The sequence below is a fragment of the Camelus ferus genome, chromosome 10 (assembly GCF_009834535.1).
Source record: "Camelus ferus isolate YT-003-E chromosome 10, BCGSAC_Cfer_1.0, whole genome shotgun sequence".
Classification (NCBI taxonomy): Eukaryota; Metazoa; Chordata; class Mammalia; order Artiodactyla; family Camelidae; genus Camelus; species Camelus ferus.
Window position 1 is genome coordinate 47,652,865 of NC_045705.1, and position 18,139 is coordinate 47,671,003.

At 47.3% G+C, this 18,139-nt stretch overlaps 1 long non-coding RNA gene across 1 annotated transcript in view; it reads right to left on the reverse strand.

Moving 5' to 3' along the window:
- Positions 1 to 18,139, reverse strand: part of LOC116666434 — a 194,408-nt gene that overhangs the window by 126,398 nt on the left and 49,871 nt on the right. Inside the window, exon 2 of the long non-coding RNA XR_004323281.1 lies at positions 9,542 to 9,622. This is a non-coding gene — a long non-coding RNA (uncharacterized LOC116666434). The remainder of the gene's footprint in view (positions 1 to 9,541; positions 9,623 to 18,139) is intronic.

Genomic DNA, 18,139 nt, shown 5'->3' on the forward strand with positions numbered 1-18,139 from the left:
GCATGTGAAAAAAGGCAGCCCCAGTGGCAAGGGGTGTGAGGGATGAGAAGTGTGTGCACAGGCGTGGAGCCGGGGGGAGGGGGCTACGGGGTGGGGGTGGCCCTCAGCTGCCACACGTCCCACCCTGACCCACAGTGGGAGGGAACCAGCAAATGAAGCCTAGGGTGATGCTTTTCTTTAGGGCCAGGCTATAAATAAAGGCCTGGAAGACATCAGGTTGTTTCGGTGACCCAACTCACAACGTTATCTTCTTCCCAGATGCTCTGCTTAGCCCCAGAGGGACATTTAAAGAGAAACAGAATTCTGGCCACTTTAGAAGAGTGTAGTAAACTGGGGGATTATTAAATGTTCCCAAAGCTGGGGCATCACGGGAGCTCAGACGGAAAAGCCGAGAGTCTGACACTTGATCTCACCGTGGAGGCAGGTTTCCAGCTCAATTTAGAGGAGAATACAATGTGTGAAGAAGATGTGTGTGGCTTTGTGAGGTACTGAGGGCCCTGTTGCCTGCGGTATTCCGAAACAGGACAGCCTTTTATCAGAGGACTTGTAGAGGACTGGCTGGTTTGCAATGCATCTCTGGCCCCTCCAGTTCCAAGCTTCTGAGTTTGTGTGATTCAGCATAGCGCAGGCTGCCCTCTCCTCTTCCACGACTGTGTTTCCTAGGGGCATTCTTCCAACCCTGGGGAGCAACCTGAGCTGAGGAGCCCTCAGCTGACTGGATCTGGGCGTAGCTGAGAAAGCTGAGCTGTTGCTTGAGCAAAAGAGAAATGCTCCCTGTGCTGTCTGCCCCTTGCTGTCCCTCTGAAGCCCTCACAGGTCCCATGCCTGAAGTTCTGCACTCCCTCCAAAGGGGTCTCCCTCTTGTTTGATGTAGGGGATGGTCTAAAGGCTTCTCACCCTCCCTAGATGGGGCAGAATCTTGTATGGAGGGTTCTTAGCAGAATCATTTGCTTCAGGGTCTTGTGAGGACAGAGGCCTGCATCCCAGGCAGGGGGCAGGATTTCTGGGCTTTCTCCCTTTCTGTGACCCATCTCAGGAGTCAGCAATAAGGCAGGGCTGCTCACTAAGACATTAGAGAGCTATGGAGACATGCTGAGCTACACCAAAGCCTCACTCAGTCCCCTCCCCTCAACCAGCCCAGCATCACGGTTTAGGGAAGGGCAAGGGGTACAGAAGTGAGCGCAGGAGACACAGTGTAAATGGCCAGGGTATCTTACCGAGGGCTGCCAGTACAGGCAGGACCTAAGGACTAGGGTCCCAGAAATCACCAGACTGGGACATGCCTCACCATTGTCAGATGCTTCCACAGAAGCCTTGTGCCAGAAGAGACTGGCCAAAATAGTGGAGGCAGGAAAATAGCTGGAGACTAGGAAGCAGGGGCAGTGTGATGGAAGAGGGCTTAGGCTGAGATGGGAACTGTCAGGCTCAGCCAGAGGTGCTGATTAGAAAGAGTGGAGAATATGAGAAAAAGGAAAATGAGGTTTCAGTCTGAAATCTCAAATACTCTGTTTGCTCTGGTTCTCTCATCCTTTGGAAGGTGAACTCTGAGGCTGGGCGTTTATCCTTCCATTTATTTATTCAATATTATTTCAGTGGCATGTAGAAGACAGGCCCTATCTGTATTGCGGAATGAAGTCCCTGTCTGCAAAGATCTGAGTGTTTAGAGGTAGCTGTAGTCACCAAATCCTAGTGGGTATTTTATGCTCACTTGCACAAAGTCAGAGCTGACTGCCACCTGGGAGCAGGCCCCAGACACCAGCTGGCCACCAGGGGCAGAACTGCAGTAACAAGAGAAAGGACTGGTAAAAAACAATGCTGGATCCCTCCTTAGAGGAACCGAGAGACTGGTGAAGCCAACAGAACATGGGACCAAACAGGCCAGTCCTATACAAATAGCCCCTAGCGAGAAGGCCCAGCTCAGAACCTGAGTTTTGTGGAGGTGCTGATGGGAAGTGCAAGGGAGGCAGCCCAGAAGCTTGGGGATAACACAGACCACTTTCCAGGTCAGGCCAATGCAGAGGTGACCCAGGAGAGCCAGTGGAATCCTGAACTCAGTGCTGGGGAAGTGACTCACACATGAGGCCAATAAACAGAGTGAATCAGCACTAAGCCCCGCTGGACTAGATTCTGAAGATGCTTAAGGACTTCCTGCCCTGGTCAGATTTGGTTGGGAGCCCAGCAGGCCCAGGCCTGCAGGTGGGAGCAGCATCAGCCCCAGCTGTGGGTCCTGCTGGCCTCTTTCTCTCTCGGCTAGGGAACTGGCCACGTATGCTGTCAACTGCTGCTTGTAGAGTGATTGAATTCAACTGACATTTACTTTGTGCTTGTCCTCACACGCAGACGTAGAGATGAAAGAGACAGGCTCTGCCCTGGAAGAGGGGCAGCTTGTGACAGGACAGGCCTCCTAAATGGCCAATAGCAATGCAAGAGGTGAGGGTCTGAGATGGGTTTGGGTAAAAAGCTTGGCAGCACCCAGGGAGGAGAGCACGGATCTGCCTGGAGTAGGCACCCAATCAATACTGACTAAATGAATTAGCAATTTATCATTAGTGATATTATTATCACATTTGTTTATTTATTTTTCTTTTGGAGGTGGGATTAAGGAGGGTATCATAAAAAAGGTGAAAATTTGATCCCAGCTTGAATAATAAGTAGGTGAAGAAGACAAGTCCAGGTAGAGGGAATTCCTCATGCTGTGGGCTTGGAAACAGGGGAGTTGTTAAGGTTACAGGGAGAGGAGGCCAGAGAGGGTGGGTGTAGTCATATTGAACACTGGCTCTTGAAGATAGTAGTAGTCAATTTTGCTGTGTTACAAACAAGTACAGAATCACAGATCATAACAAAATGAGCATTGATTTCTTGCAGAAGCATTTCTGGTCACTGCAATGACTCTGCTTCTGGCTTGGGGACAAGTCCTGATCTGTACCCAGTATTTCACTGTGGGCCCAGGGTAAAGGGTAGAAGTTATGGGGGGGGGGGTGTTCTCATGGAGGAGGTTGGAAGCTCTCAGAGGAACAGTTAGAAATACAGGATACTTCTCAAAGCTTGGGCTTAGAACTTAAACACTGTCACTTCTACCAAAGCAGGTCATGTGGCCATACCCAACATGAATGGGGGGAAAGAGCTCCTTCCCATAGGAGTGGTGAGGGAAGTGAGCTAACAGTTGTTTAAAAACTCTCTAACGTGCCATAGGTACCATCAACTTCTGTTTTGACTCTGGAGAAAATGGGGAGCTGTTGCTGGTTCCTCTTTCTAGGTGGGATAATTCCATTTGAATGGGAGTGTCCAGGAACCCTTGCCCTAACACAAAGGACTCTTTGTTCATTCCTGGATATAGTTAACATGTTCCACTTTGTTTACATGTTGGAGTTTCTGAGGGACAGGGGCTCTCATTCCTTCATCTCTGTAGCCTCAGCACCCAGCACAGCTCCCAGCACAGAGTAAGGGCTCACAATATTTGTTGAATAAATAAACAGCTTCACCTCCTCAATGTGTGGTTAAAAAGTAATAGGGAATGAACATTTCTCTGCCCCCACTGACAGTTCAAGGTCAGGGTGGGGTGATGAGTGAAGAACAGATGTGACCTGCTGGGAGGTGGGAGTGAAACTGCTAAGCAGGGAAACCAACAGCAGCAGGAAGCAGGTGGCCTAAAACCCTGGCTGCTGTGGTCAAGGAGCCATTTGATAATGAGAGCCAAGAAGGACTTCTGAATAATGGACTCCTTCCAGGTAATGGTCAATTTGAAAGACACAAATTTCTAACAATAATGGTTAACATACATTGAGTGCCTCCTATGTGCCTGACACAACCTTAATACAATTTATATATTGTTTCACTTAACTGCATCCTCCCTTGCCCCAGTTATTAGTGGAGGACATTACTGAAGAGAACAATAGTCTATTTCCGTTGTGTTGGAGTTGCATTTTCATGTGCCGGTTCCATGGCAAACAAGGACAGAAGAGGCTCAAGCAACGTAAATACCACTGAGCAGTGTAAGCACAGCTGATGAAGTCAGTAAAGTGATGAAGGCGGAGAAAGCTTGAGCAATTTCAGATCGAAGACTGAGAAAACACAGCAAATAGTTCCAGCTTGCAGACAAAAACACGACCAAGTCAATGGACAACAGAGGACGAGGATAAAAGAATGAAGGGACCAGGAGATTCCCTCTTGGTCACTTTTGACCCAGAATTCCATCAACGTTCTGGCAAGGAGAGACGCAGGCCCCAGGCACCCCCTGTGGCAGTACATCTGCTCTCTAGACCCTCGAGGACCGAGATGTCCTTGTTCATGGCTGATGCCCCAGAGCATAGCACTGTGCTTGGCACATGGTACAAGCTCAGTGCTTTCTAGGATCTGAACTCTCCGGACTGTCGTGGGGTGAAAGAGGCTTAGGAAAATTCACCAGTGTAGGGGAGCAAAACTTGCCGCCCCCAAATATCTCTTTAGCATGCAGTTTATTTCGAGCTGAAAATTATCAAGGCCCAAAAGACTCAGGATAAAACTTTGACCTGCCCAACTAACGGCCTAAATGAATTTAGATAGAGGGAATTTTTCTATTCTCAGAAAAGAGCTATCGCCAGAGATATCTGCAAAAACTATGGGCTACGTGCAGTGGGGGACATTCAGCAGGCCCCAGAGATCACTGTCCACTCTGTGTCCCATTGTCTCTGCAAGGCCCAGCAAACATTTACTTGCCAAACATTTGCTTTTCCATCTCCATGAGAATTGCCTTCCTCTCCTCTGAAGCCCCAAACCACTACCCCCAACATCCTCTTTTTGTCTTTGCCTGAAGATGGTACTGAAGGTAATGAGGGAGGGCTTCGGCAGTTTTAGTGAGTTACTCGATTCTCACGTTTTCTTCCACGTGTACATGTTATTAAACTTTTGTTTAATGTTCTCCCATTAATCTGTCTCGTGTCAATTTAATTCTTAGACCAGCCAGAAGAACCTAGAAGGGTAGAAGAAAATGTCTTCCACCCCGACACCAGCCTCTCCACCAAGTTTCTGTACACAGGTCCTCTTCCTGTCTCCTTCCACTAGACTTCTCAGTGGTAGACGCCCTATCACCCCAAAGAGGCATGGGGTTACTACTCTTCCAATACCAGAACATAACCCTTCCTCCAGCCTTGTGCCTGCCCCTCACTTCTGGCCAAAGGCCCTGGCCTCCAGAACACAGCCAGATGGCAAGAGGCCATTGGGGAAAGGCCTTTTGTGCTCTGGGTAGTGTTAGACTGTGGGGACATACTTTTGAGCCCTGCTGTGAGAACAGCACGAGGAAACTCAAAGCTGGTTCTTTGTCCTCTGGCATCTGAAAGGTATGAGCACTCAGTCCATACCTTAGCCACTGGGGACATAGAAGATGGTACACTTAGATCCTCTTCTCGTTCTGCCAAGTTCACCTTGAATGGAGCCCCCCAGATCTCCCCTCCACCTTAGTCTCCCTTCCTCCTTCTCTCTTATCCCATCTCTGAAGGGTCTGGGCTTTATCTACTGTGCTCCAGTCTGCAAGTTCTGTTCTGAGTTGCTACTCCTTGAGTCTAACTTGGCAAATTCTATTTATTTATTTTTTTAATGTAGACACAAAAGGGACTTATTAGACCATACCAAGTAGCTCATATTTTAAATGAGGAGGATACAGAGCAAGGAGTCTCAAGTGGAGGGAAGAGAGGGCCAGTACAGCCCAGACTCTGCCTGGGAATGGTTGGCTTACAACACCACTGCTGGGGCCACTGCCTCAGGACACCTGGGCACTTCTGGACACTTCCACCACGCTGCAGGCCCTGGACACTCGCTGCTGCAGCTACAAGTGATCTCTGAAGGCAAAGCCCCTCTTCCTTTCCATCTCATAATTTTCAGAGAAGCTTACATGAGACTACAGACTTCCAAAATAGGGGTCATCTGGTTAGCAATATTGTGATGTATCAAAGTGCCAAGAAAACAGCTCCCTCCCAGATGGGGATGTGGAGAGTAGTAGCAGGCAAGACTAAAGGGATAAAAAGGGTGGAGTGCTTGGTTCTCCTACTTGCATAAAGCATCTGTCGTACAGGAGAGGGCCAACAGCTGAAAGTTTCTTTCTTCCCTTACAACCTGTGCTGACTGACTTCCTTGGGGGAACGTTGCCCTATGGGTTTTGAGTTTTGACCACACCAATCTATCCTTAGCAGATAAGGTTGGTTGTATTAAGCAAGTTGAGGACAGCCTTGCCTTTAAATTGCCCTTGCTCCTTGGAGCTGAATGTTAGAAAATATTGTGGAGGAGGATATCAGGCAGTATCAAAGAGAGGAAGATGGAAATTGCTCCATGATTGCTGCGATATTGAAGCTGTGGTGATGGAAAGTCAGCACCTCAGTCAATCCCACCAATGCCCTTCATTCTTTCATCCATTCATTCACTACGTATTTTCGAATATCTACTATGTGCAAGATACTCTGAAAGTCCATAAAACAGAAATCAGATATATGGCCCTCTAGTGGAGGAGTCAAGGGGATAAATCAGCAGTGACTGAGACGTACTACGGCAGAGGCAGGGCCAGAGAATTAGGCGTGCACAAAGCCAAGGCTGCGGGATTTGGGACAGCCTTCAAGAAGAGGTGCCATTGAGCCCAGTTTAAGAACAAATGTGCCCATGCAATAGTCTGACAAGATTGTGAATCACATTCTGAGAAGGAAGAGCATCTAGAGAGGCATAGAGGAATGAAAGTGTCACACGTGGGGAACTCTAAGTATTTCTCTTTGGCCTGAGCACATGCATGGTCTCCAGACGGAGGCATAAGAGGGAGCAAGACTTGACAGAAGGAGGCACAGTGGCCCCACAATTTGGGCCAATCAGGTGCCACTTACGACTTTCGGTCAGTTCATTTATATAATTGGACTAGAGTTCCCACCCCCTGGCCCCTGCTACCCTAATTCCTAGGGCTTAGCTGTAGAATTATAAATGGGAACAGGAAGGGGACTTAAAGGTCATCCAATCCTGAGATTTTCAAACTGTGTTCTCAGAGCTTCTCGCTGGACTTGGGGGTCTGCAGTCCTCAGGAAGGAGGCCTCAAGGTTATCCAAATAGACAGAGATCCCCACTTGGAGCTTCAGGTAGAGTGGCAGTGCATTGCTTTGAGTATTGGGTTTCCAGGTATGAATGGAGGGGGAAATGGTGAGGTTCTGCTGCTAAAAGTTGAAGTCTGAAAATCACTGGATGAGTCCAACCCTCCCACTTTGTAGATGAGGAAAACTGAGAGGCAGGAAGGGCAAGAAAATGATTTGTGGGGACGCAATGAGGCAGGCACTGGGCTTTGAGAAGAGAAGGGTTTCACAGTACTGAAGCCACAGTCTCTCCATCCTAGTCAGACTCCTCCCAACAGATCTTCCACAACACTTAAAAGACAAAAGATCAAAGTGGGAAAACAAATGCTAATGCCCCCAACCCTGCTGCCCACCTGCTGGGCCCAAGCGGTTCAAAGCTTGCAGACCCGGGAGAAGAAGGCCAGCAACCCCATTCCCCCTCACGCAGGCTCCCTGCTGCTCTCTGACCCCCCACCTCAGGCCCTCCACCCACGTGGCTTTCCAGAGCCACTCAGGTCCCCTGACATGCTTGGACCAAAGAGGCTCCCAGAGGGCTGTGTCTGGAATCATCCCCTTACTATGGGGACTATGTGTGTGCCCGGGGTTAACTGCGGTGGATCACTCTCCCATCTGTTTAGAATGTGTTTACAAGGTGTAGGCAGAGAAAAGGACTGGGAGGTCCATACACTTCAAACTGCTGAAGAATTGTGTTAAAGTGTTCTGTGTGTTTTTAGGCAATGCCGCTCCAGTTTTCTGGGTCTCAGCTTTCCACTTTTAGAAATGAGCAGCTGGAGGAGTTATTTCCAAGGTCCTTATCGGCTGACGAATGCAGCCCAGGCTTGTTCTTTTCTATTCTCTTAAAGCATTCGTTGAGGAGAGTTTTCCCATGAGGAAAGCTCTTCAGAGAGGGAACTATGTCAGGTATGTGTTCCCCGTGGTTATCTTTAGGACCCTTTGGAGCACAAAAAATTGTAAAAGAAGGAAAGGGGAAGAGGAAGGGTCATGCCAAGTCTGCAGCCGGAATCCCTGCTTTGTTGGAAGAGTGAAAGGGACCGCTGTGTGGGGAGCTGGGCTCTAAGCACCTTAGGGAAGCCCCGGAGCCCCGGAGTCCCGGAGATGGCTTGAGCTGCTCAGGGTTCCAATTGACCCCGTCCAGCCCCTGGTAACTGACTCTACTGAACTAGGGTGAAGTCAGAGTAGGGATGCCTCGGCCAAAATTAAGCAGCAAAAATTACAAAGGGAAAATGAGTGAGAGGTCATCACCTATGTGCCTTGTGCTCTTTATAATTCCTGCTTTGGATATTTTCTTTTAGTGCTCATAAAAAAATGCAGCTAACTCACTTTTATACTGTTATTTTAAAGAGCTTCCTCCAGGCAGGGCTGATGTGCATTGGGTCCACGCAGATAGTGCCAAATGGATTGTTTACACCGATTTTCTGATCTGATCAGTCAGTCCTGTGCCATACTGGTTTGTTACTTATTTTTAATGTCCCCCAAACCTCCAGAACTTCTTAGTTGGGGTATTGGAGCAGGGGAGTAGCAGAGAGACAAAAACCCTCAGGAAGATTTTTCTGATTACACCAAAACTGATCAAGCACATACTATGTGTCAGATCTTTAGACGCATTGCCTGCAGTCCCCAAACATCAAGTCTTCTACAGTGTGGTGCTGTTGGTGAGGCACTAGGATTCCCCATTATTGTCAAATCCTGTAAGGGGCTCAGTGAGAAAACAGGCTACGGAACAAACCCGGAGCAGATCCTAGAGTTCCTTATGCAGTATTGATGCTCCTCCCCATTGCCTCCTGGGTGGAGCCCAACTGGGCTCTATTCTACCAAATTGTTTGCAATTCCCTGGAAGGGAAGGGAATTACAACAGCAGGGAATAGAATCCTCCTAATCTTTGTCCATCTAGAATTCCCTCCCTCGCTCATCTTTTGGGAGGGAGTTGCCTTCTCTTTGAAGTTTATGTTTTCAGATCTTTATTTAGAATTGACTTCAGTCTCTTTTTGTGCTTCTGCCTCTATTTGTACATTGGCTGTTACAATCTCCATAATACTTTGCTATAGTTATCTATTTAAAATGTCTTCCCCAACCACACTGGATCTCCTCTAAGAAGGGACCAAATCTGATTTGTCTTTGCCTCCCTGGTGCCTAAGAGTGCCTGGCACATAATGGGGCTTTATGAATACTTGTGAAATGAAAAACTGACTGACTAAAGAAATAAAAATTAATGAATAAACAAATCAATTCCTAGTCTCCTGCTCCTGAAGGCATCACTAAGTCATGATTCCTACCTGGTTTCTGGTGGCATTTGTGTTCCAGAACCCTGCTGTAGGTGATAATTCATTAGAATTGGGATCAGCTGAAGTGTCAGAAAACCCTGAAATAGCAGTGGCTTAATCAGGATAGAAGTTTCTTTTTCATGTGAAAGTTTGGAAGAAAAAGGCAGGATTTGTGTGATGATCCATGGTATATTTTTCTCTTACCGGGCATGACCTCCATTGCCAAGGTCATTTTATGGCCTAGGATGGTTGCTCCAGCTCCACCCATCACATCTGTGTTCCATCCTGCAGAAAGAAAGAAAGGATGATGAGGAACACATTACTTCCCTTTAAGGACACTGCCAAAGTTGCACACTCCATTTCTAGGTAAGTCTCAATGGTCAGACCTGAGACATGTGACCACACCTCCAAAGAAGGTCAGGAAATGTAGTCCTAAATGAGTGGCCACCTAAAATGTGGGGGTTGTTATCACTAGAGAAAAATGGAGATTGAAGAACAATGCACAATTTCTGTTGTAGGGACCACGTAACGTATTTTGTTTATTTTTTGTCTTTGTTTTTTGGTAGGAGTGACTGAATCAAATCAGTCATTTAGAAAGATTGATGTGGTGTCTGGAAAGGAGAAGGGATTGCAGTAAGGAACTGGAGGCAAAGAGATCAGTAGGACGTGGTTGTACAAGCCCACACAGAGATGAAGAGGACATGAACTGGGACAGCAGTTCTAGCGGGGGAAAGGAGAGAGATTTCTGAAGCAGCTTGGTGGTCAAATACTCAATGTCTGGCTGTAAAGTAAGGAGAAAGAAGTCTAGAATTAGCTCCCAATTTCTGACCTGAGTTCTGTGGAAATAGAGCAGTCATTTACTAATTTGGAGGAGATGCAAGAAGATCTCAGGGAGTGAGCACGGTACTGAGAGCACTGAATTTGATATGGGACTCTTGAAGGGCATGGCACCTCCCCAGAAGGAAATTCTAGGGGTTATGGGGCCAGTCAGTAGGGGATGGGCATTTAGTCCAATTGGAATGAGTACAGTAGAGCCAGAAAGCCCCGTTGGGGACAGGAGTTCAGAGCCCTGTCCTCTCCTTGGTACTGTGGCCACCATCCTGCCAGTGGGACCTTATTGTCTTAGGGGCTGTAATTTCAAATTCCCTCTAAGTAGAAGGAGCGTATCAGTGTGCACTTGGAGTCCTGCTGCCGCCGGAGAGCGGAGGGGGCTTCCTAAATCCATGGCCAAGTCTCTAGGCAGCATCCTGACTCTGGAGGGAGGAGCTGGGGTGGCTGGGGAGGGGCAGCCACGTGCCAGCCGGTTGTGCCAAGTGTAGGAGCAGCACGCCTGGGGTTCTGCCATGTGTTTGTTTATTTGGTTTGGCTGATGTAAAACATACACACACAGACTCACAGCCTCAGGGCCTGTGTGCAGAGCCCACATTCAATCCTTAACTAAAATCAGAAACAGCACAGGAAAGAAAGGGGAGCCAAAATAGGAGAATGCAACCGGGTAGCAGAGTTCATTCATTCATTCATTCATTCATTCATTCAATAAATGAATGCCAGACACTGGAAGGCACTGGGGCTATAATAAAACTCAGTCCTCAAGGAACTCAAAGACAGGGGAGGGGAGCAGACACAGAGAAAGGCCATTTCAGCACAAAATGAGAGGTACTTGATACAGATCACGGTGCGTCTCTGATCTGGCCATTTCCTGGATTAAAATCTGGGTGGGCCTTCCCTTATATCAACCAGACTCTCATAGGCCCAACAAGCCCACCCTCAACCCCACCCTGCTCCAAGCAGCTTCAGGATTGCCCTCAGCCTCAGGTCTCCTTCTCCTGAACCCTCGTGACCCCTGTACGGCAGCTTCTTCCCTCTGTTCTCCGCCACTTCCCACTTAGCCATGAAGCTGAGTCACCCCCCGGGTGGTCTTCACAGACCATCCTCTGGGTCCTCCTTGCATTTCCTTATTGCTGGCACTTCTCAGCTGCTGCATTCATAGTTCACCTGCCCATTTCTCCTGTGGCCCGTGAGCCACTCAAGCAGAGATGGATCTTGTCCACATCTCCATCCTGGCAGTTAATCAACGCCTGGCACAGAAACACTCTTAATAAATGCCTGTCCAAAGGGACGGACGTAAGTCAGTGCCACTGTGGATCGCCTCAACGTGCCACGATTAAAATGCACTTGGGTTCTGGAGTCAAACCTCAAACTTTGTCACCTCTGACTAGCCACATCCCCTCTCCCCTTTATTTATTCCTAAACTGAAGCTGATCCTATTCCATGAGTGTGATTTATGTGCAAAAGCTTTCTTTCATGTGTGTTTACTTTCCTTTCCTTAATGTACATGGAAAATGTATTTATTATTTTTGTTATCAGAAGAAAATGGCTCTAATGAGTGAGGGCTCAAATCTCATAGGCAGGAGAAATCCTGACTTCAAATTCTTGAGGCGTGCCCCTCCTTGTGGGTGTCCCAGAGTGCTGGTTTCCAGGGAACCACCTCCGTTCATCCATGCATTTCCTACAGCTCCGGCTGTGCTGACCTCTCCCACTCTGGCCATCTCCTCTGACCACTGCTCTGGGTAAGAAGCAGTGCAAAATCATTAAGAACTCAGACTCTGGAACCAGATGGTGTGGATTTAAATCCCTCCTACCCTGGACTGGCTCCTTCTTCTCCTGGGGGGCGCACTCTCCCATTTCTGGCCTGGGGTGGAATGTCACAGCATGGATATGGGATCTGAAAGTACTGCCCTCAGACCAGGGCAGCAGGGATCCCTGCCCTGACACCCACACTTGAGAGGGCTCCACTCTGGTCCACCTAGGCCACCCCACTGAAGGAGAAGGATTTGATGGGCTGAGGGGCTGTGTCAACCTAGGGGTCCTCTCCTTGCAGGCTATGGTGTGGGCACCTAGGACTCGACAATTCCCAGCCCAGTTGACTCTGAGTCTGCTTCTAGGCTGCGAGTGGCCTGTACTCCCTGAGGCAGTACACAATGTGCACACCTGTAGGCCTGAAGGGTGGTCAAGGGGTGGCCGTCCGTGAGGGTTGTTGTCAGAGCCAGGTTTCCACATGTGGACTTGGGAGGCTGCTCATGGTGTAAGACTGAGACCGGGCATGGGGACAAGAAGGGGCCAGGCCATAGGCTGGGGGCCAGAGGCGGGCTCTTCCCTACCCAACCAGGCATGGCACAGAATCCTGAGAATTCTAAACTTTTGTGTGGCCTTTCAGGTCTTTAGGAAGGTATATTTGACATGATAGAAACATTTTATCATCAGTTTGTTTTCTTGACATGTAACTTTCAAATATCTAGAAAAATGGTATGTGGGACTCGTTTTGGGACTGCTTGGGCTATCATAACAGAATACCACAGATGGGTGGCTTAAACAAAAAAATTTATTTTCTCAAAGTCCTAGAATCTAGACATTCAAGACTGAGGTGTCGGCAGGGCTGATTTCTTCTGAGGCCTCTCTCCTTGGCGTGCAGACGGCCATCTTCGTGCTATGTCCTCACCTGGTCTTTACTGTGTGTGTGTGTCCTTGGTGTCTTTTTGTGCCCAAATTTCCTCTTCTTATTAGGACATCAGTAGAATTGGATTGAGGCCCACCCTGATGACCTCATTTAAACTTAATCACCTCTTTAAAGGCTCTGTCTCCAAATACAGTCACATTGCAAGGTACTGGCAGTGAAGGCTTCCACAAATGAACTTTGGAGGGATATAATTCAGCCCATAACATCCATTCTCAAGTGCTGCCTCTTTGTAGGGTGATCAACTCGCCCAGTTTTGCCTGGGATTTCCCTGGTTTTAGCACTGGAATTCCCACGTCTCAGGAAGTCCTAGGGAAATGGAATAGAGCCTTTCCCAACATGTAAGGACTAGAACTAGACAAACCCAATACACATCCAGAGTGCCATATTTCCTACTGAGCTTTGACATCCATTAACTTGCTGGCTTTGACCTTGTGAGATAGGTGGGGCAGGAAGTAACGGTCCAGCTACACAAAAGGGGAAATAGGCTCAGAAAGGTTTCTCTTTCTCCTGGTTCTTTTATGACCAGGTACTTCCTAGACCAAGACCATGCAGTCGCAGTCTATCCTTCATTCCACGCCTGCGCAAGAGCCTAGGTGAGAGGTAAGTACCAGGATGTAGCAGTGAGTGAGTCCTGAAATTGATCTACACTCATGTGAATTAAAGAAATTAAAGAGACAATCACACCTGCACTACTTGGGAGGGGGTGATAGGTGGACCACAGGCTGGGCCTGATAGAGCAAATGTCTCTGACTGGAAAACAAGGAGGGTGGGAGGGAAGCAGGGAGAGATGAAGGCTGTGTTTGATGATCTGCTCTGAAAGGCAAGGAGGGAAGCCACTGATTAGTGGATTTTGTTTGATCTGCTCAAGGATCAAAGGGACAAACACCATGTACAAAGATAAAAGTTGACCTGGAAACCCTGCTGGGATGCCAGGCTGTCCTGGGCCCATGCGTCATGGAGGGCTCTCCCAGAAACCATAGGCAAGACTGCAAGCCAGACTCTTCCTTAGCTTGACCCTCGACCCCTTCCCTACCACTTTCTCTTGCCTCCTGTGTCCTCTCTAAGATAAGGGAGCTCAAAGTTGTAAGAGGGTTCAGAGCCATCACTGCAAGGATTAAGGATTGCTTTTGGGCTTTGCTGAGCATTGACAAGTAATGAGAAAATGTGTGATGAATGCTATGATTAGGTTGAGCTTGGGGAACTGAAGGTGCTCTACTGAGGAGCCCCTAAACCTACCCTGGGGAGCATAGAAGAAGCTGGCCCCACAGATGCCTCAAGGAATAAAGCAAAGTTGAAAGAATTTTCTGCTTTTCTTTTGCGAAGTAGAAGAGGAGAAGCATATGCAAAAAGCCAAGGAAGTGGCCATGACAGACACCATCGTATACTAGGGACCAGGCAATATTAACTGAACACTAATCTGTGCCAAGACCTCCATTATCTCACAGAGTCCTAACGGCATCCAATGAAGTAGCCCTGGGATTATACCATTTCATCAGGGAGGAAAATGAGGCTCACAGAGGTGGAGTAACTTACCTCAGGACAGCTGACATCTAGGATCAGGATCTGAACCCAGATCTGCCTACTGGAAAACCTGGCTTGTCACTAGTAGAGGCAGAGTCACACCCATGTTAAATAAATGCCCCTCTGGCCCTGGCATGGACTGGAGGGGCAGGAAGTAGAGGTAGGGAGACCACTTAGGGCACAACTGCAGTAATTTTAGGGAGCTGGGAAAATCTCCCAAGCCACAAACAAATGTGCAAAAATAAAGTTATTTTCTATAAACTTTAAACCCAAATCCACTCTTGGCTGAAGCTGAATCTTAGTTTAGGCATTTCTCCCCTACTTCCTTCTCTCCATGGCTGTATCTAAGTTCTGCGGGAGTAGGGGGTGGGGGGAGGTTACAACATCCATCTGCAAGGTGAGGACAGGGTGGGGATGGGGAGAGTGGCAGTGTATCACTATTGATGCTGGCATCTGCTGGATCATCTGGGCTCCTATGTGGCCTGGGTCACTGATCCACACAGGTCATCATGTGGCCTCTTCATCTTCTAGACAGCAAGGTCTCTTTGGTCCATGGCCTTCAGACTATTCTTTTGGAGGTTCTCTGGCCACGGTCTGTGGGAAATTCAATGGACTTAAGCTCCTAGAGGTCCTAAGTAATGACACCAGTCCTTCTGTTCCCACTCCCTGGAACACAGGGGAACTCTCCAGGTTGCTATCTTCCCAGGCTGAAAATGAAAAGTAGACCACAGGCCCTCCTTGCTCTCAGATCCCAGAACTAGAGGGGGGAACTATCACCCACCCCCCTCTTCACCCCTGCACTCAGCCTAGGCAGGCAGAACACAGGGACCCCCCCCCCCCTCAGAGACCCACCCAGGCATCCACTTTATCAATTTCCTCTCTGACTCTCTGCCAATTCTTCCAGCTCAGTTAAGCTTTATGCTTTCAGTAAGTATTCTTTCTAATCTATTGTTCAGGCTAAGACTTTGGCTGTTAGACCAATAATAAATGTACTTACTTTTCTGCATTTCTGCTCTAACTACCTTTCTTTGAGGCAATGGATGCTCAAGCTTTATGTTCTAGTTTTAATGGGAGAAAGACCATGGGATATATAGAAATAGTAATGGGAATAAAAGCACTTGGGTTAATATTTCACATTATTAATCTCTTAATACATGCAGGATACTTGAGGGTCTGATTAATAACAATGGCACTGGGGAAAACAAAGAGGAGTTGGGTTGGAGAGACCTTTGAGAATCAGAATCTAAAGTTTTGCTGACTGGTCAGATGTGGAGAATGAGGGACAGGGATGATTTCTGTATCTCATTCAGTTGGCATTTTGCTGCTCATGAGTTTACTCAGAATGCCTGGAATCTGCCACCAGGTACCAGGCTAGGCTTTTCTGGGTTACCCCATATGGAACCAAATCAAGGTACTAAATTACTGAGGACTTGCCCCATATCTGGTTTCCTTTTGTTATTATTTAGCTCCCTGACTTTCTGAGATGAACAGATGCTAAAGCCTGCTAGAAATTAATGTGGTTCAGCCTAGAGTCCATTTCAAATCCAGGACCCTAGAGGACCCCAGTAATGGGAAGGGAGGTGGGCACAGACTGGCTCCCGTCCAAGCCATTGCATGTTCAGTTCTGCAGTCAGGAATAGTACTTAGTTGGGGCTGATGAGAGCCTGAAAGAATAAAAGATGGATCTAAGCAAGGCAAGGAAGCGGTTATAGAAAAGACTCCAATGTTAAGAGGGTGTGCGTAGAGGGTAGTAAAGATACTGGCTCTGCTTGGAGAAATCTAGAACCCCACTGGAGTCCTAGCGGAGTAAGTGCCAAGCAGGGCTTGTCACAGAGGCCAGAGAGGCAAGGGTCAAGGCATATCATAGGAAGACCATGGATGCAAGATTAGGATGCAGGATAACAACTCCAGTGCATCCATCAGGGCCAGTTTATCTCAGCTCACTGACAGACAAATGTCATGTTGGCTTTACACCTTTGATGATGCCCCTAGGCTGCAACAGTGGTAAGAAAGGTTGGATTTAGTAACTAACCGCAGATTCCACTAACCAGGACTAGTGACATGAGGATAGAAATCGGGAAGGGGGCTTCTTTTCTGCTTCCAGACTTCCTGTGGTTGGTCAGGTTTGTGCATGAAGATGTGAAACCCCCTAAAGCACTCTTCTTAGGGACGAGCCAACATGCCACATGGAACACTGGCCTGTGGACAGAAGGCTAAGGGGCTCCGTGTTACATAAAACGTGCCTTGTATCACCACCGCCACCTGGCTTTCAGAGCACTGTCCGATTGTTCCAAGCCTGAGTTTCTATGCCGGTTTCTTGCCAGTAGACTAATAGATGCTGGTTTCCCAACCCCTCTTTAGTTCTAGAATTTTTAGGGGGCTTTTTCTTCCTGTTTCACTACTTTGTTGGCTGTCATCGGTGTATTATTTTTACCATGGGAACATTTGCTGGCTGACTGAAGAGAAGATCTGAAATTAATTGGCAGCAAACACAAAAGCCATTGTTTTACAAAAGAATATCTTAAAGGCCTGATGTCTATGGCTCCGGGCAGTCTGGAGATGGGGGCTAAAGTTCTGGTCTCTTGGAACCTGGGGATCTGGTTTAACTTCCCGATTTATCTTCCTGCAGGCCCAGTAATAGTATTAGAACCCTTGGCATGGATACGACATCCTTGTCTGCTTGGAAGTTGGTAGAGTATATTGTTAACTTTCAGCAGCCTTTTGAGGTAGGTGGCTGGTGGGTAGTGGGGTGGGGAGTCAGTATTCTCTTCATTCTACACAGGAGAACACCAAGGTTGAAAGAGGCAAAGTATTGCTTGCTGGAGGCCATATCATTAGTCTCAGTCATTTATTCATTCATTCACTCACTCATCTCAAGTATTACTGTGTGCCTAGAGTATGGGCCAGGCTCTGGACTAGGTACTCACCATACTGAAATAAACAAGCCAGAACTGAACACAGGGTGCTTACAGTCTAACGGAGGAGACGGACAAGCAAAAGAGCATTAGAAGCTAACTACTCAAATACTTCTTGATAGCCTGGTACTCATGCAAGGGAGGGTGTTTGAACAAGAGCTAAATCGGGTACCAAAACTGCTCTGTTTATACTCATTTGTTAAGTCTTTAGCTAAACTGAACTCTGATGTTAATTGTCTTTTAAACTGAAGTGTTTTCAGCTCCCAGAATTATCGTAGATCCGTCCAATTTACAACTAAGCCATTATATATATAATATATATGAATGTAATCTATTAATTAAAAGCATATAACTATTTTCTGAGGCAAAATTGCTATTTCGACTCATTCAAATTTCCGGCAACCAAATATTCCTCAATGAACAGAATTTTAACATGCTAATTTTTTTTTTTACAACGTTTAGGGGCAGGAAGCCCTTTCCAAGAGCTGATATAAATTCAGTTTGCTACAATTTTGGACATTTTCTCTAGATTTTTCTACAAAGGAGTTGAGAATGGCTGGTATCAGGATCTGGGTCATAGTCAATTTCTGCATTTAAAGCCTATTTATGAGGATTATTCTCACCCTTCTGAGATGAAAAATATCAAATTTGGGCCCTCCGAGTTGGCAGACTATATAATAAAGATTACATGCCCATGTATGAGTAAGCAGGTATATGTGTGTGGTTATGTACCTGCACCTTTAGGTGTGTGTATGGCTGTGTGCATGTGTGCACACACATGTATGTAGGCAAGTATAGTGAGTATGAAGGAACATGTGTGTACAAATGTTTTTGTGTGTTTTCGTTTGT